The sequence below is a fragment of the Cydia pomonella genome, chromosome 13, assembly GCF_033807575.1.
Source record: "Cydia pomonella isolate Wapato2018A chromosome 13, ilCydPomo1, whole genome shotgun sequence".
NCBI classification, from domain to species: domain Eukaryota; kingdom Metazoa; phylum Arthropoda; class Insecta; order Lepidoptera; family Tortricidae; genus Cydia; species Cydia pomonella.
This window is the reverse complement of record NC_084715.1, coordinates 1603311-1629289: the sequence shown is the minus strand read 5'-3', so window position 1 is coordinate 1629289 and position 25979 is coordinate 1603311. Positions and strand designations below refer to the sequence as shown.

The 25979-nt window shown below is 36.1% G+C and overlaps 1 protein-coding gene across 2 annotated transcripts in view; it reads left to right on the top strand.

Moving 5' to 3' along the window:
- The window catches only part of LOC133523955 (calmodulin-binding transcription activator 2), a 314418-nt gene that overhangs the window by 123130 nt on the left and 165309 nt on the right, over positions 1-25979 (top strand). Inside the window, exon 3 of one of the 2 annotated variants that reach the window (XM_061859685.1) lies at positions 4330-4421. The gene's annotated coding sequence lies outside the window, so the exon portion shown is untranslated. Of the gene's footprint in view, positions 1-3790; positions 4422-25979 lie in introns of those variants that run through there. The other variant, XM_061859684.1, reaches the window with a different exon arrangement.

The window sequence follows — 25979 nt, the reverse complement described above, 5'->3', positions numbered from 1 at the left end:
TCGCACTCGTACAAACATCTATAATTACGTAGGTTGCCTATGTGTAGGTGAATTCGCCATTAGACGATCTTATCCGACATTGGCGCTGAGTTCGTCCATTGCGACGTGTTTTAAAAACGAGTGTTTATTTCACTATCCGATGCCTTAAATGAGAATTTGGCAAGTTTAATTAGAAACCAACGAAATATTTTATCAACTAATTTCAGAAAATTTTACTTTCAGGCAACAGGATAGCTAAAATTTTTCAATTAAGTTCTTTTTAAATAAAGTATGCCGGTCTTTGCCGAGTTGACCTTACCTTGAAGGCCATTTTCTCCTAACAGGTTGAGTTTGGGCAGCTAAAAAAAATACGTGTCCGTTATTTTAGACAACTCTATAACATATATCAAAATGAATCAAATCGGAGTCGGACAGTTGGGTACCCTTCCTTGTAAGTATGGGGAACCCCCAAAATGTATTGTTTTTTTTTTCTATTTTTGTGTGAAAATCTTAATGCGGTTCATAGAATACTTCTACTTACCAAATTTGAACAGTATAGTTCTTATAGTTTCGGAAAAAAGTGGCTGTGACATAAACGGACAGATAGACGGACATGACGCATCTATAAGGGTTCCGTTTTTTGCCATTTGGCTACGGAACCCTAAAAATGCCGTGACGCATTAAGTCCGCCTGGTGTACATATTTATTATATATTTAGAGTATTTACATCCGTACTACTTCAATGTGCTTTTTTTTACTTACTGCGCCGTTAATCTCCGTCGTCAGCCATTTTAATCCCGCCACAAACATGGTACATCGTAAATAACGCCCCTTCTGCAAAAAATACATTACTTGAAATACTTTAACTAGATTTAAACCCTACGAATGTCGCACGTTATCCGTTACCACAGATCGCTTGTTAAAAGTAGATGTAGCATGAAAGATTTCTAGTGATCATGAGTTTACCACATATAGCTAAAAAACTTAAAACCACTTCATTAGCTATTATAGCACTATTATTGAAATTTATAATAAGTTTCCTGATAATATCAAATTATAATAAATAATTAAAATAATTCAGCCTATATACGTCCCACTGCTGGGCACAGGCCTCCTCCCATGTGCAAGAGGGAAATAAGGGAGGGAGGGAAGAATATAAAATTATTGTATGATTTAGAATTAAAGACAAAATTAACGAGATGGCTTCAGGAACATTGTTTCTACTCTGTTAAGGAGTATCTGGACTTGTAAATAATTTTAATGCTGTCGATACTTCAAATACTTCAAATACTGTATTCTAAAATATACTTTGCAGTTGCATTCCATATCACAACGCACACATGTATATGTAAATACTTACATAAGCTTAGTAATGCTTAAATATTTGAGGAGCCCGAAATACGAGGGTTCTAAGATGAGTCGGCATAAAGTTAGCGAATTTTGCTAAGGTTATTGTCGGCAATATTCGCTGTAAATGAGAGTAGTTCAGCCAGTCATAAAGTAAACTCGATTTTTATGAAGGAAAATGGGCAACAATAATCCTGCTATAGTTAACATCCGAACGGCACCAAAATCAGATATTTTTAGATTTCTTAGCAATTAACTCGATCTAAAGGTTTTTTCACACAAGGGGTTTAATTTTATCTCACCTACGCGTTTCATAATGCACGATCAAGTAGGGGGTAATCTACAACCGTTAGACCGCGATCGGGCACAAAATTAGTGAGCGCTCGAGCACAAGCTTGGCTTGCGAAATTTCCTTCTCGAATATTCCCTACAATCCTAACTTTGCTGTTGCCACAATGAAAAACGAGCGGAAATGACCCTTTACTCCTTTAACTTATGAGTCAAGTGCAGTTTGAGAGAGCGCTCGTTAAAGTTGCACACTGGCGAGGGACGGCGACGGAATTTCAACAAGTTGGACCATTGGACTGTGATGCTTTTCTAGGTAGCTTATAAAGCCTTATTTTGGGGGGTTAAAGTTTAAAATCGCTTGTTCGAAAGGTAAGTGGTACAGGGTGTTTGTGGAAGGTGGGTGCAGCGAGAGGCATTTCTGACGAATGTTGCCAAAAACTGGCCAGTTTTCACCTCGCCTTAATGTTTTGCTTGCTGTAAAGATTTTTTATTAGCTTCGCGGCAAGAGTTTAGGTAAACTTTGGGGTGGGGGGAAAATGTACATTTCCTCGGCTCTTGTTTTGGTATGTTGCATTTAAGGCGGTTATTATACTGGCTCATTAACAACCGCATCAGAAGTTCTATCAAACCACCTTAAGCCTTGATCTCCGGTTGACTAATTTATTGATCTAAACGAAACTTTACTGACAAGAAAATAAGGGCGTGAATGAATCATATCTGGGCAAATACTAGGATAAACTGGATAAATGTAGGATCCTAGTACCTTCCGGAACAGAATGACAGGCTTACCAGAATATTATTGAGGGAGGACACCTTTATGAAGAGAAAAATTACTCACAGGACATCACATACTAAATTGACATCACTGTGGAATGAACTGTCGCCTGAGGTATTTCCGGACGGATACGGCCTTCAAACCTTCAAGAAAAGAGCGTACTCCCATCTTAAAGGCCGGCAACGCACTTACAACCCCTCTGGTGTTGCAGGTGTCCACGGGCGGCGGTAATCGCTTTCCATCAGGTGATCCGTCGATGCTCCGGTGATGCTCGTTTGCCTTCTCTATCATAAAAAAAAACAGAGTATGTACAGTGCGTGCATGGAAACAAAGGAAGCAACAAAACACATTCTTCTGGACTGCAACCTTAAAACCTTCCTAGGTTTCGTGGAGGAGCTGGGGTACTTATATTTGTCTATTAATGGTATCAGTCGAGCAGGTTTGTTTTGAAGATCGAATTTATTTATTATTTTTATTTTTATTTTTATAATGTCACTTACAGTATACACCAGACATGACACATAGGAATATAAGAATTGAATTATAACATAACTATAATAAATTACTACCAAAAACAGTTAGTCAGAATTTAAATATAAGTACCTACATATTATCTAATTAGTGCTAATGGTGCTCGGGGCGACTACAGCCTCGAGGTAGCGCCCGGCTGTGGCTAAGAATCTCGGTTCAGGAGTCGAAAATAGGTCCAATGAATCGTCCTGGCTCAATATGCCGTTAATAAGCTTTAGAGCAAATGTCTTTAAGGGTATTTTTTTTCTTCAGAAAAGGCCCAGTTAGACGAACTAACTAAATCACACCTGCGCTTAGCTACTTCTGCTTCTGACTGGAACACCTGTTCCGTATTTGGACAATTTTAATATCCTCTATCACTTTTTGGACGTTCTTAGTTTCAACTGGATGCAGGGAGAAGTGACCACGTTAAAAACGAGTCATAAGGTTCTTACAAGCTTTTATTTAACTTGCCCTGTTAGTATGTATGGGACAAATCTTGCAAGTTAAATTTGACCCACTTCCCGGTTTCCGATAAAGCTGAAAATTTGCATAATATGTAAGTCGGGTGACAATGCAATATATATTATGGTACCATCAAGCTGATTTGATGATGGAGACAGGAGGTAGCAATAGGAACTCTGTGATAAAACAACCCAACTTAATTGTGTTTTGGGTTTTTAGAGTTTACTCGATAAGTATTAGTTGCCTGTGGAAAAAAAGTACGAGCGATAAAAGCTTGTACCAAAAATTAAATTTTCGCCAAAAACTTATTTATAATATAGTAAGCAACAAACAGACGAATCGTAAGAAATCGCTGACGTCCATAATCACTTGCAACCCCTGGAGGGTTGTACCGGCCGTTCACAGGAACTGTTCTTGAAGCCTTCTCTTTCTCTTTTCTTGAAGTTTATAGATCCTATCGCTCCGGAAATACTGCGGGCGACAGTTCATTCCACCGTTTAGCTGATGTGTGAGGCAGGAAGTTTCTGGAGAAACGCACAGTTGAGAACTGCCAACCATCTAAGTATTCTAGGTAGTGAAGATCCAAATGCTGTCGCGTAGAGAGTGCGTGGAAAGAAGCGCCAGGGATTATCATCCCTTTAAACATGTCATGTAATTTATGTTTTAAAACTCTTTTCTACGGAAGGTGGAGGTAAGGAAATAAATCTCCATGTACCAAAAGTATCATCAAAAAACCTTAAATAGGTGGCGCTACAATACCTAGAATACTTGAACAAAAAAATCAAATCATAGACAGCGCACTTCACTCCGTCAATAACCCCTAGGTTCTTAGCTACTCTAGCGTTACTCTGGAGAGATTTGGAACTATTATTTATAGCTGACAGCTGGACACTTTTGCAACAGTTCTACCATAAGAGCTGTCACTCCTCCTAATTCCACACTCCATACTCTTTTCTTTCTTCCAGATGGCGAGCCCATCAAGTTGCCAGAGAATCTGGAGAGCCTGCCGCGCGCTGAACACTTCGCTGCCCAGAGGCACCGCTGGAACACCAATGAGGTTAGGACGATTTTAAACTATTCCTTATCAAGCAGATACTCGTACATCTCTAGTGCGACTTTGTTTGTATGTCAAGTAGCGCTTGTGCCAATTGGGTACTTGACACATGTTGAATATTATAACAAAATTTAGTTAAATGAATAGAAAATGAGCCATCCATTATAAAAAAAGTGGATTAAATTTTTTTTTATTGAGATTATAAAAATACAAGGCTCAAAAAAAATTTTTTTTGTCTTTCACAAATAGAAAAGAAAATGGTACTATTCGATTCCTTACATTTTATTGAAAAATATATTGTATGACATCTATACACATAAACGCAATATTTCAGGGTCAAAATGGCAATTTCCTTCATCTTCCATACATTTAGGACAGACTTATATGATGTGACGTCACATCACCTTATCATTTTGTTAGAGGCGTTTCAATCGTCGAGTGCGAGCGTCAGACTTTAACTCTCATTTCTGATCTTTGTGTTGCTTAAATGCCATGAGTCCTATATAAACATTTTATCCTCTGGAAAATCAAGATCGTTTGACATTATTTACAAAAAACAGTCAAGTAGCCAATTCGTGCCAATTGCGGCAACGTGCACATCTATTTAAGGCCACTTGCACCATCCAGGGTTAGCCACTAACTCGGGGCTAACCGGTTAAACCAGGAGTTACCAGTACAATTTAACCCTGTGTTAACGGTTAAATCCGAGTTAACCCTGGATGGTTTAAGTGGCCCTTAAATGAGCAGGGGGCCTAGCCAAAATGATAGTCACGTGACATGCTTTCTTTTCGTTTAGTTTTTGTCGATATACAGTTGTTATCTTCGCTAGGCCCCCAGTAGGCCTAGCAGAGGAATGGCGTGTCAGTATCTCGCCCGCGATAGAATATCCGTCTTTTTCTCATTGCATTAATTCGAAATGGGTTTGTTATACAGTGTGTCCCTAGGCATTGGACAAAGCCGAAATGTACATATGCATTAGGGTATTTAGAACCAGTGTACAAAGTATCATAACAACCGGTGTAGCGGTTTCGAAGAAATTAACAAATTACCATTTTTTACTTTGGAGCAAGCCTGTATGTGTTAGTTAGTAGCTCCTAAGGTAATATCCTCAAAGAATAGTATGGAACCTTCTTCAACCTTTTTGATTATCTTTTTTATTTATGACACTAATAAGCTTCTGACTTTTGAAAAATGTCATCATTATTTTTCGAACAAATTGTCAAAAACACTTCCAAAGATTAACACAATATGTTTCTTTTTGTTGTCGATTATTGCAAATAACTTTTGTTCGAAAACATTTTTTTTATCTTTTGTTCTAATTAAAAAAAAATATTAACGTCAGAGCATTCCTGAAAAGTAACCCTACGTGGGATTTCAGGGTTTGTCCAATGGCTAAGGTCACCCTGTAGACTATAGATTCGAGAGTTGAGTTTCGTTGCTCTGTAATACTCGTACATATTGTTTAACTTTTACCAGAAGGTTCTATATTATGAAATCAAGACGGAAGTCAAGCGGAATAATTTCAATACACATACAATCTTGTTAGTGCTCCGTACTATGCTTTGTTCACGGAGCACTTGGAAATCTGGGGTACTGTACCCCTAGTGTAAGTAAATTCGATTTTGAAACGTGACGTACGCGTTTGCGTTTAGTCTCATTTTGTATTGGATTTCGAAAGAGCGCGCCAAGCGGGACGTTTTGGAAACTCAAAATCCTATACAAAATAAGACTTAACGCAAACGCGTTCGTCACGTTATGATGTCGATCAAAGTTACACTAGGGGTACTGTACCCCTAGTGTAAATTTATTCGATAGCGAAACGTGACGTACGCGTTTGCGTTAAGTCTCATTTTGTATGGCATTTAGAAACAGCGCGCCAAGCGGGACGTTTTGTAAACTCAAAATCCCATACAAAATGAGACTTAACGCAAACGCGAACGTCACGTCTCGTTGTCGAATAAATTTACACTAGGGCTACAATTCTGTCTTGAAAATCCGTTAAATGCGTTTTTCAATTTCTATAAATAAAGATATTCATAAGTATTTCACAAACAAATTATTAAAACACAAATGATGGCTTCAGCACTAACTAATCTTCTTCGTAGTGAAATCACTACACTATTCAACATATTTAATTTGAACGAATGTACTGATAACGCTATCTGACATAGATAAGCCTAAATGGACTCATTCTCATTACACGCTCTGATTGTAAAGTAAAAAAATAAATGAGATTTTAGGGAAAACATTGCCTTGAGCATTTAAGACATAAGACCGCTTTTGTAATTGTTTGTTTTATGCAGCTTAGTTTATAATAAAGAAGTAGGCTTATTCGTGAAAAACAACGACATATTTTATTTTTCTGTTTTTTTAATGGAAAGTGTTTTACGAAATTTGTCACATAAAAAATATACTACGTCGGTGACAAACAAGCATACGGCCCGCCTGATGGTAAGCAGCCTCTGTAGCCTATGTACGCCTGCAACTCCAGCGGAGTTACATGCACGTTGCCGAACCTAACACTCCGCACCCTCGTTGAGCTCTGGCAATCTTATTCACCGGCAGAAACACTACACTATGAGTAGGGTCTAGTGTTATTTGGCTGTGGTTTTCTGTAAAAGTTTTCGAAACTTGTTAGAATTTCTTTGTTTTCTAAAAACTTTTGAAAATCGAATCCTTTTTTTTTTCCTTAAAATGTTCATGCAATTTTCAAAACCTTTTCCAACTGTTTGTTACTTCCCCATTCTGCAAAGTCCGACCAGAAATATAATAAATATATGATCATTTTCAAATGGGAGATTTTTTTCGTATATAGATATACCCTGCCTACGAAGCTGATGGTCCCGGATTCAAATCCTGGTAAGTGTGATGAGCAGGGATATTTGTTCCTGAGTCATGGGTGTTTTCTATTGTGTAATAATATAATATAATATATAATATACATATATGGTGACAGTTCCGTTTAGTATGAAAAAGGGTCGGCAACGCGCATATAATACCTCTGGTGTTGCAGGCGTCCATAGGCTACGGGGACTGCTTACCAGGCGGGCTGTATGCTTTGCCACCGACGTGGTATAAAAAAATAGTAGTCCATTAGCTACTTGTCAAATATGTATCTATTTGTATGGATATTGAGATACCAAAAATAAAATAACCTAATCTAGGTGATACCCCAAAACGCTAGGGAGTCGAGCTGTATTAGCATTCTCCATTAGTCAAAATGTCATTGGTGATTCATTAGTATGACCTTAACTTTATTTCGGTACATTTGGCTTCTCATTGAAACAAAGGGCAGGGTTTTGTTTACCACTTGATTTTCGGAAATTAATGATACAGCCGTGGTTAGCAAAGTTAGACGTAATTTTGAGAAGATGGAAGTACAGAAGAGGGGGCTAGGATTCAAAAATGTATTTTTCTACTTGTCGACTGTAATGGTTGAATTAAGATTTCGTATACCAAACTGTGATTGGGTACTTTTCATGTATGGACTCCCAACTCAACTATAATATTCATTTCGATACGACATTATTACACAGATTGACTAAGTCCCACAGTTAGCTCAATAAGGCTTGTGTTGAGGGTACTTAGACAACGATACATATAATACGTTTACAGTACATATGGTGCTACTTTATAGCACTAGTGCGAAAATTAGCATATTATGTTACTGTGTCGAACATTTAAAGGGACATATGTACTGTAAAACGTTGTACGATACATGTGCGAATAGGTAATTCGCAACTCGTGTCGATTTAAAATACTCCCTTCGGTCGTGTTTTAATTTATCGCCACTCGTTTCGAATTTCCTATTTTTCGCACTTGTATCGTAATGTACTAATATATTTATAAATATTTAAATACTTTTAAAACACCCATGACTCGGGAACAAATATCAGTGCTCATCACACGAATAAATGCCCTTACCAGGATTTGAACCCGGGACCATCAGCTTCATAGGCAGGGTCTATGACCCACTAGGCCAGACCGGTCGTCAAAGTTATTCGATCTCTTTCCGATATGATACTGATCTGTTACTGTCAATGTCAAAAGACTTTTGAAGTTTAAGAAATGTCCCTTTTGACACTGACAGGTCAGTATTATATTGAAAGCAGATTGAATAAATAAAACTCGAATAGCAAGCAGCGGAGAATATGTACATGCGCGAAATTTTTTGTCTTCGCAAGGGAAGGTTTTACGAAAAAAGATTGGAACTAACTAACTAACTATTGTGGCGCAGTGATCCAAAGAGGGTCTTGGCCTCCAAAACGAGAGAACGCCACCTGTCCCGATCCTGTGCCATTTCCTGCCAGTTATCGGCTTTGAGTTGGCACAGATCCGCCTGTACACTGTCGCTCCAGCGGTATCTGGGCCGACCCACTGGACGGCGACCAGTCGGTTGTCCCAAATAAGCTCTCTTAACACCCCGATCCTCACCCATCCTCAGTAAATGGCCGAACCAGCGAAGTCTGTGGCATTTCGTTTCGCCGATGATATTGGGTTCGGCCACTAACTCCTCGATTTCGGCATTCTTACGGATCCTCCAGGTGCCGTCATCTCTCTTGACAGGTCCCAGGATCTTTCGTAACACCTTTTTTTCCGCTACCAGGAGCTGACTCTCTTCTTTGGATTGAAAGATTGGAACAATAGGTTTTATTATTATTTACTTTCGAATGCAAACTAAACATGACTCTAACAATAACCAACATTAGAATAAAATAATTCAAAACCTTTGTCCCAGTATGCATATGCCCGCTATGTCCGCCGAAGGACATAGCTCACGAATTAGCATATCAACTTTAGACCTATACCGTCCTAACTACAACAATATAACCAACAGACTTTCAGCCTTATAGTCTAGTAGATAAGGTAGAATTATATTTGTGTGGTATGTAGGGTTGCAACTTCAGACGCGGGATACATAGCCTAGTTACTGTTACTCTACGCATCTCATTAACGGTGTTAATCTAAACACTACTACTAGGTTTACTCGACTGTGACGTATGGACCTGACCTATCTTACCTAATCACCTTAAGAGGCTGTCAACACCCAATGTCCTTGAAATTGATGTTACTTAAACAGTTTTTTAAGAAAGACTATTTGTTTTAGTCAAGTAAGAAAAATATATGTTCATATTAATTATATTTCAAAGACCGTGGTTGTACTCGATACATGATTGAACGAAATCGGCTCGATAGAAAATAATTGCAAAAATTGGTCTTAAAATCACAATTAAACGGTTCTATGTCTTTATTGTTTTGACTTATGGGTCTGCAATTAAAATCACAATTTCAAAACATATATATCTAAACCGCTGTTGAGTAAAATATTACACTAATAATCCACTTTTTTTTATTTAAATATTTTTCTTATTATTCCCTTGCCCACGCCCAGTAACATGCGACAGTGCTATCTCATTTACTCCGTTACTAATAGACAGTGTGCGCGCTTTAGGTATTGACAGCCTCTTAAGAGGGAAGAATGAGCTACTATAAATGTTGTATTGACTTGTAAAAAAGCCCTACCTACCTACTTGAATTTTGAATATCTTTGCGATTCTAGTATTTAGTAGTATTTAGTAATAACGGTATTTTTTCTATGAAATTCCATCTGTTCATGATCGTTTGGTACGGTGCCCAGAAAGCTGGCCGCATTGCTCATCCGCTGATTGCAATGCTGATCCACCGACTTTAGACCTTCCATTGGTAGGGGCCTAAAAGCCAATCTGCGTGGTAAGTAGGCTAAAACACAGAGACACTCATGACAGGTTGCATTATACATGAGTCACCTGCGATTTACGCCTCGCTTAATAGTGTGTGTGTGTACTGCAATTAACTTAGTTTGTATGCAAAGGTAGCTAAGGTAGATGTCTGACTGACTACTAGTAGAAACAAGTATTTTCTATTTGGGTTAGAATAATAATGTCAATATTTATACCTATACAGTAAAAAAAAGCCCATTTCTCGAACGGTATTAGTCTAGTATTATTAGTATGTTGCTCTGGTAACCCATACGACTTGGCAGTTGGTGGCCTAATAATATTAGTCTAATACCGTTCGAGAAATCGGCCCCTGATTTATCTCTTCGCTACTAAGAGTTCTTATCCTCCTTAGTCTTACATTACAATTCAATTCGAGTTTTAGTTATTAAATCTCATTTCAATATGATACGGATGTGATACTGATCTTTTATAGTCAATACTGACGTTTTTGGATTAGAGTTTTAGTTATTAGATCTCATTCCAATATGATAGATAGATAGATAAACACTTTATTCATTTCCACAACATACATGGTAATTACAAGGAGAGATACTTATTAAACATTAACATGCAGCTTAAATTAAAAGATAAACTACCGGTATGAACCAAGAAATAAAAACAAAAGGACATAACCATGTGTCGTGGCAGAGAATTGGCGCTGGCTCAGCATGATGATGCGGCAAGCCACATCGCTGATATTCTGCCAGGACCTTACATAAAAGTTTGTGCAACGCTTTATGGAGTACCTTATGTACAAGTTCAAGTAGTATTATGATACTGTCAGTGTTAAAAGTGACGTTTTTGGTTGAAGGTTGACATAATGCGCAAATCAGCAGATACTCTATAGGAGATTGGAACCATCGCATATTGGAGTAATGTCAGATCCATGTTAGGTTGTTGGAATTGGCCTGTAAGAGTCACATCCGTACAACAAGACCCTCTGGAATTATATAGGCAGGCGTACATAGGCTACGGAGACTGCATACCATCAGGCGGGCCGTATGCTTGTTTGCCGCCGACGTAGTATAAATAAATAAAAACAAGATTGGTCCGACAATTGCCTTACATAAGTAGAACTTAAGGGTTCAACTAATAACATATATTAAAAATAAAACAAAAGAGTTTAAGAAGGTAAATTGTGACCTAAACCGGCAAAACGTCCCACTTTATTGCTAGCCATAAGGACGAGATTTGCTCGTATTCATATACGAATAACCTGTTAAGGCGTCCTTATGACACGCGACAAAGTAGGACATTTTGACGGTTTCGGTCACAATTAACCTTTTTTACCACTCGATGCGATGATTAATGTCTCCTGGGTCATTTTTGAAAACCATGGTTCTGAAGATTATAATTCTTGATTGTTATGCACGAGATGCCTCTGGAGTTACAGGCGTCCATAGGCTACGGAGACTGCTTACCGTCAGGCGGGCCGCATGCTTGTTTGCTACTCACGTAGTTAAAAAAAAAAATTTTCACAGTACGTGCGTCCACTAAATATGTTTGTGGATTAAATTAATTTAATGTGATAGTTGTATTTAGTGAAGCGGACTCCGGAATCTTTAGGATGCAAGCAGGAAGGTGCTAGGATGTTCTGAAGCTCAAGCATTTAAAAACGTAAAAACGATACATTAAAAATACGAACCAAAGTAATTCAAATTGAATTTATTTTCCGGCAGTTAACTGCGGCGAACGTGGTTTAAGCCCGGTAAATGCTGTTCTACACGCTAGTGGTTTATAGAGTTGGGGTGAGTAAACACTGAGCATACTCTAAGCACCCGATACATACCCGTATTTACTCATTTAGGTGGGTTAAAACGATTGCTAATAAAATGTTAAAAAAGTGAGATTCAAGAACTAAATTGTTTTTTATTGAAGAAATAATATTTACAGAATAAAAAGCATATGATGCTTAATTTTTGAAAAAAGGTAAGTAAGAGGCAATTTGCGATAAATAAGAAGGTATTTACTTTTAAAATATGGGACTAAAGTTCTATCGATGTTATAATATACATATAGTATATAAATACATGTACAATTTATCCAAAAAAGTTTTTCGATACATTCAAGGTATTTTTGGTTTCTAATTTTTTTTTGTGACAATTAGTTTCATGTATGGAGGGGGGCACCCCTTTAAAATATATTTCTTAAAATATTGAGTACTTAATTAAGTGGCAGCTAACAAAATACACCTATATTTCAAATGTATATGCCCTTTTTAGCACTCTAATACTTTATACCTACCTTTTTTTTTTCGGTCTGGCCTCGTGGGTAGTGAACCTGCCTATGAAGCTGATGTTCCCGGGTTCAAATCCTGGTAAGGGCATTTATTCGTGTGATGAGCATGGATATTTGTTCCTGAGTCACGGGTGTTTTCTATGTATTTAAGTATTTATAAATATTTATATATTATATTATATATCGTTGTTACTTAGACAAACCTTAACACAAGCCTTATTGACCTATTTATTTATTTATTTTTATTGTTATACCCACCGATTTGGGTAAAAACGAGAAAATACGGGTAGATTGAGTATATACTGAGTATTTACTCACGACCCATCTCTAGTGGCTTATAATATTTGAGATGTACTTCTTAGGAAATATTCACTACGAATATCGCTCAAAAAGCGACTGCATTTTTTTTCAAACATTTCACGGAAACGAAGTCTTTGCATGGTTATAGACTTTAATTGTTGATCCATCTAAGGTTCAAGCTAATTTGGCTGTTAATACTAACGGTATAAAATGGCCAATACTAACGGTATGAAATGGCCAATGAAAAGTAAATGCTCAACAATTAACATCCGTGACTGTACCTACCCTTGTTCAATTATAATGTTTAATCAAATGCTTAGCTTAGCCGTTATTAGTGAAAATGCATTTTCCCCAGTCAAAACTAGTTATCCGAAACGACTTTGGTGATAACGCGTTTTCACTAGATAAAACTAATTTTAATTGAAATAAATTTTAAAAACAAGAAGTAAAAATAGGTTTTACATACTACTACTACTACGACAACTAGGGGCCCATTTCTCGGACGGTATTAGACTAATAATATTAGTCCACGAACTGTCAAGTCGTATGGGTTGCCATGGCAACACACTAATAATATTAGACTAAAACCGTTCGAGAAAATGGGCCCTAGTTATGACTGAGAAATACTCAGCCCAAGGCGTTTCAGAAAACTAGTTATTACAAGTTTTAGCGACTTTTTATTTATTCTGCAAAAGGTTAAATTTTATATTCTGCTAGTAATTTAAAAGCCTTAAACGTTTTAAACTCAAGGATGGGATTATGAGTTATGATTTTACAATTTGTTTTAGTTATGATTATACTATCATAAAACCTTGACAATGACACGACTCGATTTCACGCACCACCCAGTGCGAGCGATCGTTTCATATCAATTTCAAAACCTTCATCTATTTAAAATCAGAACACCACTCAAACGGCCCGATACTAAGAATGAAATACGATAACGATAAGTTCTGGTTTAGATAAGTTATCATTTAGATATCGTTTGTATGTCGTATAATTGACAGAAGCAGCTCGATTCGGGCAACCAATGTCACTTTGACGTTAGAAATATCGTTGATAGATCTTATTGGGATCACAGCGGAATCGAAATAAACGTCAATTTTGACATGTTGTTTAGTTACCGATCTTTTAAAGATCTTTCCAAGATCTTAAACGTGTCTTAATCATTTTTCGAATCGGGCTGAAAGTGTTAAGCGGTAAAAGTTAGCCCTAAATCGATGATCCCAAAATAACTTAACTATTTCAGCCGTTTGAGTGGATGACCTTATTAAAGTCGGGGCTGGTTGAGCATTAATAAATCCTACTTTTAATTACGGGTATAATCAATTTAAATCTAATTTTGGGTAATCGGAGCAAAGATCAAGTGAAAAACGCTTTTTATGCTTGATAAATCATTTACCTAGTTTTCCGCAAGTTTATAAATAAAATTGTTATTTTACAGGTATTTACGAGTAAATAAATTTACCCGACTTTCTTTTGTAAAATAATGCGTGAAAAAATAAACTTGAAAATACATAAGCTGTCTATAGTGCAAAAATGCTAAGTCAGAGGTAACTTTTCTGGCCATGCGATAAATATATTGAGATTTTTATCATGTTTGTATTTTTTATTTTGTCCAAGCTGTTGCGACTGCAACTTAATATTATATAAAAAACAATGCAGTAGCTAAACGCAGCCGTCAGGCTCGGCTAGCATTCGGAGGCTTTTTAAAAGCACCAATAGGAGCGCTCCACATAATCTGTTTCGCGGCCAATTGGAAGCATTTAAATCTAAACCTTTTGTACTGATCAAATCAAATATTGCAAATCACTCTTTCATCATCCTCCATACTATAAACACCTACTTTCTACATTGAACCGTTTTGGCAAGAACCCTTGTAAACCATTACCTTTGGGAGGATTATACTTCACTTCATTATAAATCGAAGTTTTATTTAAGTCGTCGAGATCCTGACCTGCACGGCGGCTACACAAGCCAATGCTCCGCAACGTCGGCCAATATCTCAAAGTTCGTTCTAACGCTAAACTAAACTTATTTTTTTTATTGTAGGTATTGTTCTTTCGTCATTGTTGTGTCGGTAATTTATGATCAGTACCCCTAGTGTAAATAAATTCGATTTCCAAACGTGACGTACGCGTTTGCGTTTAGTCTCATTTTGTATTGAATTTCGAAAGAGCGCGCCAAGCGGGACGTTTTGGAAACTCAAAATCCTATAAAAAATGACACTTAACGCAAACGCGTTCGTCACGTTATGATGTCGATCACAGTTACACTAGGGGTACAGTTTTTTGACGGTTATGTTGTCACTCGCTTAGTTTTAGTTTAGATGTAGCTTAGTTTTTAAGTTAGGTCCCCACGTAAAATCAGCGACATGGCTTGCCGTGGCAATATGCTGAGTGGGGATCATTTTAACATCTAAGTAATTTGTGTTGTGTGTGTTATTTTACAGTTTTGTCAAATGTTTATACAAATCATGATGTTAATAAATGTATTTTCTTTCTTTCTTTCTCTTTTAAATATTTTAAAAATATGTAGGTATGCCAGTTTTGAGTATTTATATATGGACCCGTAATAAAGTTTTTCATTCATTTTATTCATTCATTGTCGCGTTTGACGACCAGTTTGGCCTAGTGGGTAGTGACCCTGCCTACGAAGTCGATGGTCCCAGGTTCAAATCCTGGTAAGGGCATTTATTCATGTAATGAGCATGGATATTTGTTCCTGAGTCATGGGTATTTTCTATGTATTTAAGTATTTATAAATATTTATATATTATATATATATCGTTGTCTAAGTACCCTCAACACAAGCCTTATTGAGCTTACTGTGGGACTTAGTCAATTTGTGTAATAATGTAATATAATATTTATTTATTTATTATTATTTATTTATTCATTGTCGCCTGACTGACGGGACAGAATAAAAAAAAAATTAATCCACCCTTTATTTACTTTGGCCTTAAAATAGTGATAAATATCATATAAAATTATTTATTGACTTAAACTTTATTGCACGATATAAAATTGTACAAATAACGGACTTAATGCCTTAAAGCATTCTCTACCAGTCAACCATTGGATCAAACAAAAACTTGCAGTTAATGCAGGATTGTACACAACGAGAGGGAATATGAAACACAAATCAAGTTATTCTAAACAATATTACAATATTCTATTTATACATTTATACATATAAAAATAACAGCAATATATACTCTGTAGCGATAAGGCCGCCTGTTGTTTACCTCTATCTTCATGTATTATATGTTTTTCCATGTACATTTGTTCTGAGGTTGTGCAATAAAGAGGATTTGTATTGTATTGTTTGTATATCTACATATATACACAACATACATACATATATACAAATATATACAAATAAATGGTAGATCCAAAAAACGATGGATGGATTGTGTGAAAGAGGATATGAGAAAGAAAGGAGTGAGTGCTGAGGTGACGAAAGATAGAGGAGAATGGAAGAGAAGAACATGTTGTGCCGACCCCACATAACGTAGGATAAGGTCAGGAGGAAGAAGATATATACAAATAAATATATATTATGTATTATGTACCCAATGATACAACTAACATGCGGATTATTTATTCACTTTGAGCGAGTTAGAGAGGTGCTTACGTAACTGGTTTTAAAAAAAATGCTCTTTGCTAGCCTTAAGGGTAGAGGGAGATCATTCCAAAGGCGAATTAAAATTATGTACAAACTTATCTTCAATTTTCTGGCCCCAATTCACTTCCTTGCGGTACCCCTGTTAACCAATTTCACCGCTCTGCTTGCCTTGCTATTATTTCTATAATTACGTATGCTTGTACACAAAATAGTTTTAATTAGTGAACGCATTCGACTGTACTCAACAGCGTACGTACAGTCAGCGAGATAATGAAGAAATTAACGCTAATGAAGAGACTACATAGTTTTGTAGCTGTATATTAAGGAATACGCGTGTATTTATTTACTTATTAGCCGACTAAAGAAGGGGAGATAATGATATTTGAGTCTTAGCATTCTACTTTATTCCTTAATTTGTTTTTTAGGGTTCCGTACCAAAAAGGTACGAAAGGAACCCTTATGGTGCGACTCTATCCGTCTGTCTAGCTGTCACATTGCTAAATATTTCGAGAACTATTTAAGCTATCGATTTGAAATTTGGAATAGTCATGAACAACGCTAACCCAGACACAATGGAAGTGTATTTTTTAATATTTTTTTATTAATTAAGAAAAATGCAACATTTCAAAGTCTAGTTACTAGGTCCAATAGGGTATCATTAGAAAGAGCTCAAATGAAACATTACAAGTGGTGTCACAATGTTATGTACGGTCGAGGAAATTGATTCTTTAGCAATTTGCGGTACAAGTTATTTTTGTTGTACATACTTATGCTAAGAGCTGTCCAATGTAAATTGAACCGTAAACTGCTAAAGAATCAATTTCCTCGACTGTACCTTTATGATAAATAAACTATATATAAAAAAAAACCAATTCAGGGTAAGGTCAGATTTACAGAATACTTAACTGCTAAAATTATGTTATTTAAACTAGAGATTACATGCGAACTTTTTGACTTCTAGTCACCCACCATAACTCAAGGTCACTCAAACGTCATCAAACCCACCTTCACCAAAACAAAAGTTCCCCTTTTCGCAACAAACGCATCTTCGTAAACAAAAAGCACTTGATATTGCGTGACTCAAATCAATTAATCGTGTTTCGGAACGCGCCGAAACGAAGCCACGCTTCCGGCCATTAATGGCCGCGGGCACGTTAGGGGATCTGTTGTATCTCTAACACATTTGAATTAGATTTAAGTCATATTGATTCTTTCATATAGGTTAGGTTAGGAAATTTCCGCTTTTTTTTTTTTTATTAAAAACTGATCGGCGATTGGCTCTAGTCACACCTGATGGAAAGTGAAGACAGGGCCTAAGATGGAGCTCACCGATTCAGTAGTAGCCTATTCACTCTTGCTTTAAAGAGACCGAGGTCATATTTATCAGGGAATACAGACTACACTACCGCTACAGCTTTTGACAACTTATTTGCCATAAAAGTATCCGCCGATGCTTCTGGGTAATACTGGCCACTGGCCATCTCTAACACATTTGGATTGGACTGGAGTGTGTCATATTGTCATTTAATTTAATTCTCATATTAAGGAGACTGTTGTATTTCTGTTGTTTTCTGTAAACCATGTGGATTGGAGTCATTAGTTCGATAAACTAATTATACGTATTTGTAAATTATTGTGGAAATGAATGGTCGCGATTACTTTAAGAGACCCGTGGTATCTCTAAAGCATGGAGATGGCTATTTGCTATCAAAATATCCGCCAATTCTTCTGGGCAATACTGGCTAATCACGTTAGGGGGTCTGTTCTATCTCTAAAATATTTGAATAAGATTAGAGTCCACTTTGTCGCTCGTTAAGTATTCATATGTACGAAATAATAGCTTAATAACTAGATTTACGTGTAAAATATTGTCTTAACATATTAATGACTTGTTTTTTTAAATTTATTGGTCTTGAATGTCGTGTCAAAATGGTGGCCCAAGTTGTGTTAGACACATAATGTTTGTTTTTACACGCACTTGCCGAAGATAGTTTATGATGCGTGAAGGTTATCGAGAGTTTGAGGGTGAGCTGTTTTTTATGAGGTTTCTACCAGATTAAGTGTGAAAGGTGTGATATCTTACTCTCTTTCAGTGAAGTAATACATACTTAATAAAGCTAATTTCCGAGTTTTAGAGAGGCTTCTTATGAAAGGAAAGGATCTTTTTGACAACATTCTAACTGAAACGTAGAAGCGAATTAAGAGATGATTAAATCTAAATGCCACATAATTATCCATCGATGCTACAACAGAGGCAATATCAGAATTTCATAGGGCTGTCCCATATTGTCAACTTCACTTTACGTCAGATCCCCTTACTGAATTGTTTCCTATAAGAAGGCACTATTATACAATATTATATAGACAATAGACATTATACACATTAAAATTAAAAAATTAAATATAATTTTTTTTCAGGCAGTTAAGGTCGATACATACCTTACAAACTAACATACATACAAAAATAAAAATCTTAAAAGCTTAATAAAGATTATTTTGGCATTCGTATTACGAGTGTACCAACTGTAGAACATAATATCTTAGCCTCTTTAATGCTTGTAATTACTGTACGTACAGAACAGCGTCCTATATTTAGGCATTGTGTGTAATCAACTTCTGGGTTATCACAGAAAATACTAGATTAATGTAATTTGCGACGTGTAAACAAGTCAAATATCAACGTCTTTACGTCTGATAACCACACATTGGGCTGTCACAGACAAATGTGAAATAGTATTAGTATTCAGTACCCCTAGTGTAAATAAATTCGATTTCCAAACGTGACGTACGCGTTTGCGTTTAGTCTCATTTTGTATTCGATTTCGAAAGAGCGCGCCAAGCGGGACGTTTTGGAACCTCAAAATCCTATACAAAATGAGACTTAACGCAAACGCGTTCGTCACGTTATGATGTCGATCAAAGTTACACTAGCGGTACAGAACACCAAAAAAGAACTTGTAAATTTATATCCCTTTTGTAGTATAGTACATAGGTACTTGAGGTACATTAAAAAAGCCAGCTAAGTGGAGTTCAATATGCCTGAATTATGACCACTTTTTTATATTCTACGTCGGTGGCAAACAAGCATACGGCCCGCCTGATGGTAAGCAGTCTCCGTAGCTCATGTACGCCTGCAATTCCAGAGGAGTTACGAGTATTTTACTTGTCTTTTCACGCTACATACCTACTCAAATGAATCTGGATTCAAATGAATCTGGATTCAGATTATAATTATTACTTTGTCATGTGTAAATTTTATAATTAGTTTAGATGTTATAATCAGATTATTTGACATATTAAATCTTTGAATATGAATAAAACAAATTTAGTAGTAAATTATTACTATACACATGCTGATTTTGTCATTTCTTAACGTCAAAAAGCATATAATTTGGTAGCAAAAAGTCTCGAACCCTATTTTAATTTCCAGACAGCGACAACTCTAACGCAGACGTCCTCGATCTCAACCCTAACGACGTGTCGTGAAAATACCATTGCTTGAATTAAAATAAATTCCGTCGTCGGATCAGAGGACCTACCGCGAACCACGTTCAACGTGTTGCCTCCCTGTCACACTTACGTACGAATTTACAAGTACGACAGCGAGGCAACACGACGAACGTGGTTCGTGGTAGGTCCTCAGAGTGGCGTCTGCATCTCGGCTGTACTTCTAAACAAGTGGTTACGATATTTGAAGTCCTTATACGATCAAGGAGCAGTAGGGTACCGTTCGGGTTCAGACTGCACCAGAATTACTGTAGTAGTATTGCAGTTCGACATTACTGCCAACTGCATTGCTGCCGCAAATGTCAAAATTTGACAGCAATGTCACGCTGCAATATTGTTGCAATAATGCTGCCGACAGCAATAGCCCCAAGTGTGGCAAATTAACATCAACATCAAACATTTATTCAGCAAATAGGCCACAGGGGCAATTTTACATGTAATTTTTTTACAAACAAAAAACAACAGAAAACAAAAAAAAACAACAGAAAAAAAACAGAACAACACATAAACGCCAATAACGCGTTTGAAACAGAATCGTTCGTTCAGGTCGAGGCAAAAATAACAGAATACAATTACTTATATAGAATCAATGAAATATTAGATACTTTATTAGAGATGTATACAGTCTCTAAATGTCGAATTACACAAAAAACTATAGAAAAATACAACCAACAAATACTAAAATTTTTTAGAGATGTTAAAGTCTCTAAGTGTCAGAGATAAAATATAATTTAAAAAAAAATAATGTTAGAGATGTAAAAGGTCTCCAAGACTTGAATTAATATAAAGTTATTAAGTACTTATGTTGTCTTTGTAGCTATATAGAAAAGTCGATACCTATTGCACTAGCTGTACATTATTGTATGAAAATGACTGTACATTATTGTTAAATAAATGTATGAATCAGAAAAAAACTGTGTATGATCCTTACGCTTTAAAAGTAAAAGTAAACTCTGAAGCCTTACGCTTTAAAAGTGTTATTTGAATGTGGGAAGGAAGCAGCCAAATCGGAACGGTCTCGAGGCATGCCATCGACGTAGACGTTAGTTTTGCGTTAAATTACGAATTAGGGTAAGAATTGTTGACGTTTTGCTGGACTATGTATGTATTTGTGTGAATGGTGTGTAACATTTTTGATTGTTTAACAAGCAAACAAAATTTATAATTAATTATAGTGATATCGTTCACCGATTAACTGACTTATAAGAAGGTATTTGAGTATCACTATAGGTAACATTAATTACAAAAACATAAGTCAGGCGTATCTACCAACTGAACGTCAAAAACGCCCTATTATACTGTTATACAAGTAATGATACTCGTATCACAGCAAAGACATGGCAACTAATTTGTGTCTAAAAACTTTTTAACAAAAAATAAAACCGACTTCAAATATTACGAAAAGCGCCATACATGTACCTATAACATTTGAAGAGTTCCCTCGATTTCTCCAAGATCCCATCATCAGACCCCGACTTGGTGCCAACGGGACCATCTAGGGGTTATAACCGTTCGATTAAAAAAAAATTTTTGAAAATCGGTTCCCGATTCTCACATACATACAAAAAAACAGTCGAATTGAGAACCTCCTCTTTTTTTGAAGTCGGTTAAAAAGCAGCTTTTTTTTTTCAATTCGGCCAGTGAACACGTAAGTTTAAGAAACCTTTTTTTTCAATCATTTTTTAAGCCGGCTTACCAATCTAACGGTAGACGTAAAAAAATAATTTGATTTTTGATATTGTTCATCTCATATTAGAACGTTAGAAGTTAATTGTTGTCAACTACTTCACTTTCCCCTACAAAGTAAAATTGTCATAAGTAGTTACGGTCATTAAAACACCAAATACAAACCACAATTTAATCAATCACCCATATATTTCATACTATATTTCCCCTAGCACAACTCCAACCTTTCAAAAAAAGAAGACAGTCTAAAAAGAAAACACCGTAGGTTTTATTGTCCACGGCTCATTAGCCTCTGCGCTGTCGGTACGAAAAAGAACCTTTCGTCAACGGACACTTACACACAACGGAATCCGAACTCTACATCTATGTCTCAACGTTCAATTTCCGTCGTATTGTTTGGTATTTGGTACCCTCCCGATGTAAATTGGGACATTTTTTTCTAGTTTTAAAGCGTAGCTGGGTCTTTTATAAGATAACTAGCGACCCGGTTACACCTTTTTGCAACTTAGTGCATTTGTTCTCTACAGCCACTTAGTAAGGAAAGTTATTTCGCACTTTGCGAATTGTGGAGTTTAAAAAATCTACTTTTGTTTTGTTTAGGCTATAACATAGCTCAAAGCAGATTTTGTTACTGACTAGTGCAGGGCCCATTTCTAGAACGAAATTTTTGTTTAAATAAACGTCACTTTTGACACTGACGTATCCAATCCATATAGCATCTTTAACAAATTTTTGACGTATCGTAAAGTTCGATGCGGGCCGATTGATGTAAAATGTGGATGAATTAAGAAGGAAGAATAGCTTTGCGATCCTAACGAAATAACAGTCCTTTTTCTATGACATTCCATTTAGCGAGAAAACGTTTCCCACTAACTTAATCATAACAAATCATTTTGATTTTGGTGTCGAACGCTTAAGAGGCTGTCAATACCTAAAGCGCGCACACTGTCTATTTCTATCGGACTAAATGAGATAGCACTGTCGCATGTTACTGGGCCTGGGCAAGGGAATAATAAGAAAAATATTTAAATAAAAAAAAGTGTATTATTAGTGTAATATTTTACTCAACCACGGTTTAGATATAAATGTTTTGAAATTGTGATTTTAATTGCAGAACCATAAGTCTGCAAGTAAGTTAATTGTGATTTTAAGACCAATCTTTGCAATTATTTTCTATCGAGCCGATTTCGTTCAATCATGTATCGAGTCTTTGAAATATAATTAATATGAACATATATTTTTCTTACTTGACTAGAACAAATAGTCTTTCTTAAAAAAACTGTTTAAGTAACATCAATTTCAAGGACATTGGGTGTTGACAGCCTCTTAAGCATAATACATCGCGGCGACCGCGGCTGCTGGTGGAGCCGATCGGCAGAACCAACCTGCTTCGTAAGGCGCCTCTCAGTCGCACCGTTCGAACACTAAAAAGTAGCTGATCAAACTGACTTGTTTTCATGCAATATGTCCGAATTTGTAAAAAATTGTTGACATATTTTATGTTGTTATTTATGATAAGTTAATATAAATGATATAGTTAATAAGGCACTATTGTATTACGGTTAACCTGTAAGGATAGTTGCTAAGTGACAATGAATAAAATAAAAATATACAGATTCATAGGTTTCACTTTAAAACAAAAAAATGTATTTCAAATTTTGATAAAAAAAAAGATAACCTAGTGTTTCATTGTGTCAACCAGGGATCGGAACCGGTTTTTTGCAAAAACATCGATATAACCATATATTTCGGTTTATTTTATGCTCTAAATGTAGGACTCAGTTGTTTTCAGATAACGACTTCGTATTATTAGATTGCCTAATTAGAAATGAAGTAATTAACAAAGAACGAAAAAATACCGTTTTCGTTCCCATACAAAAAATACCGGTTTCTGTACCCCAGTGTAAATTTGATTGACATCATAACGTGACGAACGCGTTTGCGTTAAGTCTCATTTTGTATAGGATTTTGAGTTTCCAAAACGTCCCGCTTGGCGCGCTCTTTCTAAATCCAATACAAAATGAGACTAAACGCAAACGCGTACGTCACGTTTCGAAATCGAATTTATTTACACTAGGGGTACAGATCCCTGGTGTCAATAACATAGTAAAAAATCATGGAGAATGGAAGATAATTAGAAGTGGAAAAACGTTTTCCCCCTTTTTAATGACGATCACGTGGGATACTTCCTTCTCATTAGACTCTATTAGTCCTTAATTATGAACAAAACTAATTGAATGATAATGACTTATATTAAGCTTATTTCTAAAGCCTACGTTTTACATAATTTTTAAATTTACTAACAGACAATTCAGTTATAATATTAGGAAGTTTATTGTAAAATCTTACACAATTACCCATGAATGATTTCTTAATTTTATGGAGCCTAGTGAAGGGCACTGCGAGCTTATGCTTATTTCTAGTATTAATATTATGTATTTCACAGTTTTTCTTAAAACTGGCAATGTTTTTATGTACATACAGAATATTCTCATAAATATATTGACAGTGCACTGTCATTATGTTAATGTCCTTAAACTTATCTCTAAGTGTGTCTCTATGGTACATTTTATATATTGCACGAATAGCCCTCTTCTGCAGAACAAAAATGGTATTTATCTCTGAAGCACTACCCCATAGTAAAATACCATATGACATAATGCTATGAAAGTAACTAAAGTAAACTAATCGAGCTGTTTTCACGTCTGTTAACTGACGGATCTTGCTCACTGCAAAAGCTGCAGAACTCAGTCTATTCGAGAGATTAGCAATATGGGGACCCCATTGTAGTTTAGAATCTAAAGTTATACCAAGAAAAACTGTGCTATCTACTAGTTCCAATTCCTCATCCTTGACAATGACACCTGTTTGCTCATTCCTTATGTGACTTGTAACAAACTTAATGCACTTAGTCTTTTTCTCATTTAACAATAAATTATTAACATTAAACCAATTTACTACTTTAGAAATAGCATTGTTTACATCACTGCAAGCTTGTTGCTGTCGTTTGACTTTGAAAATAAGTGAGGTATCGTCTGCAAACAATACTATGTCATGGTGGGTCTTTACAAGGTAAGGCAGGTCATTAATGTAGATAAGGAACAGGAACGGCCCCAATATTGATCCCTGCGGTACACCCATAGAGACCAATGACCCCGGTGATCGCTGTCCACTCACATCAACCCTTTGTATTCTACCGTGTAAGTAAGACTTTATTAAATTCAGTGCCGAGCCTCTTACTCCATAATAGTGCAGTTTCCTGATCAATGTTTCATGACAGACGCAATCGAAGGCCTTAGATAAGTCACAGAAGATACCTAAAGCATCCTGTGACTCCTCCCAGGCATCGAAGATCTGTTTAATTAGCTCAACACCAGCGTCGGTTGTTGAGCGACCCCGTGTAAAACCAAATTGTTTGTTGTGCATTAGATTATTAATGTTAAAATGTTTCAATAACTGACTCAAAACTATTTTTTCAAAAATTTTGCTGAATGTTGGTAACACTGATATCGGTCTAAAGTTAGTGGGGTCGGATGTGCTACCTGATTTAAATAAAGGAGTGACTTTACTATGTTTCATTAGATCAGGAAACTCACCGCAGTCAACACTGTTATTAAATATAACTACCAGGTCAGGCGCTACAACTTCTATTAAGGATTTGACAGTATGAACGGAGACTCCCCAAAGGTCACTAGTTTTTTTTACATTAATTGATTTAAACGCCTTTAATATATCTGAGGCACTCACATGTTCAAAATTAAGGTTTCTAGTACATTCTGGGACATTCTCTTCTAATAGTGTAACGGCAGACGAGGGTGATGAATTTAAGTTCTTAGTTGTGGAAGCTGGTACCTCGGTGAAGAATTTTTCAAATTCTGTTGCTACATCTAAACTGGAATCTACGATTTTGTCATCAATTTTTAGTTTAAGATCTTTCATCCTTTGCTTTGATCTACCAGTCTCCACATTAATTACTTTCCACGTTGTTTTAATTATATCAGAGCTAGTTTTTATTGTTTGACTTAAATAATTACGCTTAGCGATATGGCAATCTATTTTAAACTTCTTCGAATATTGTTTAACATATTCCTTAAATTCATCACTCGTATTGAACCGCCGTTCCTCATACAAGGCATACAATGCACGTCTTCGTTGATGTAACTCTGCAGTAGCCCACTCACTAAAAAATTATGTAAAACGTAAGCTTATTTCTAAAGCCTATTATAGCACACAAGACTACATGAATGATGAAACACCGTGGGATTAAGTGTGATTGTAAAGAATGAATTATTTATTGTTATGTTATTAATGATGAAATTGATAATTCAATGTATATATATACCGTATTTTTTGACATTTAGATTTTATTCTAGAAAGGTTCTAGACTAGTATTTTTATACAATTTTGATGTTTGATGATCTTTTTGTGAAATTCTTATTATTGA